Source organism: Oncorhynchus clarkii, chromosome 32, assembly GCF_045791955.1.
Source record: "Oncorhynchus clarkii lewisi isolate Uvic-CL-2024 chromosome 32, UVic_Ocla_1.0, whole genome shotgun sequence".
In the NCBI taxonomy this organism is placed as follows: Eukaryota; Metazoa; Chordata; class Actinopteri; order Salmoniformes; family Salmonidae; genus Oncorhynchus; species Oncorhynchus clarkii.
This window is the reverse complement of record NC_092178.1, coordinates 9,714,008-9,715,411: the sequence shown is the minus strand read 5'-3', so window position 1 is coordinate 9,715,411 and position 1,404 is coordinate 9,714,008.

Genomic DNA, 1,404 nt, shown 5'->3' with positions numbered 1-1,404 from the left:
AACGGGGCAGATGGACTGGTGTGACCGTGGTACACTAGGAACGGGGCAGAGACTGGTGTGACCGTGGTACACTAGGAATGAGGCAGATGGACTGGTGTGACCGTGGTACACTAGGAACGGGGCAGATGGACTGGTGTGACCGTCGTACACTAGGAACGGGGCAGAGAGACTGGTGTGACCGTGGTACACTAGGAACGAGGCAGATGGACTGGTGTGACCGTCGTACACTAGGAACGGGGCAGAGAGACTGGTGTGACTGTCGTAGACTAGGGATGAGGCAGATGGACTGGTGTGACCGTCGTACACTAGGAACGGGGCAGAGAGACTGGTGTGACCGTGGTACACTAGGAACGGGGCAGATGGACTGGTGTGACCGTGGTACACTAGGAACGGGGCAGAGAGACTGGTGTGACCGTCGTACACTAGGAATGAGGCAGATTGTCTGGTGTGACTGTCGTACACTAGGAATGAGGCAGATGGACTGGTGTGACCTTCTTACACTAGGAACGGGGCAGATGGACTGGTGTGACTGTCGTACACTAGGAACGAGGCTGGGGTCACTCCTAGAACAATACACACACAAACACACTGCCTATTAGGCCTAATAACCTAAACTGTCACACTGCTTGTAAAAAGTAGGCTACAGTAAAGTAATAGTTTGTAGCAGTATAAATGCGCCCTCTAGAGACGCTTTGGGAACAGGCTCAGATGACTCAGTGTAGTACTTTTGTAAGTGATACTCAACTCCCTCTTACATTCGTCTTCAACCATTTGGTATAGCTATTATACTCGTCACGTTGTTGTATACTTCTCATCACGTTTCATTCGATTAAATAGATTAGGCCTGCTACGCATGTACCTATCGTGAGATTAACGCATAACATGTATAAAAAGACATGGAATTAACTCGAATGTGTGGTTTTGTGTAAAGGAGATTTTAGACGAAAATAATGATGGAGCGGTTTCTCTGTAATAAACAGCAAACTCGTGGCGATATATTCGGTGGTTCCTGTATACCAGTCAGTGTTTTTCGGATTCAGAACCGGTCAGTGCCCCTGTGACAGTTCGGTGACCCACCTCGCCGTTAACGGACCGGGAGATATTTCGGTGTCGCGTTGCTGAACTTCTCCAACGCAAACTCACTATCAAAACAAATCGGACACACGTGCTTTTCCCGCAGAAAAGACGTCACCGCCACAGCCCTCCCCTTCCATGTCCACCGTAGAAAACAAATACTAGAATAACAGAAGAAACTGATCAAATGTTTTTGGATCACGTTTTTCAAACATGTTAACGTTTCAACCCGCTCGAGCAGGAGGGGGGTTATTGAGACCAGCTGATTAGCGCTGCGAGCTGTCTGAGAGGCGGAAGTGAAGTCACCAGGAGCGCGTCCATGTTATTATT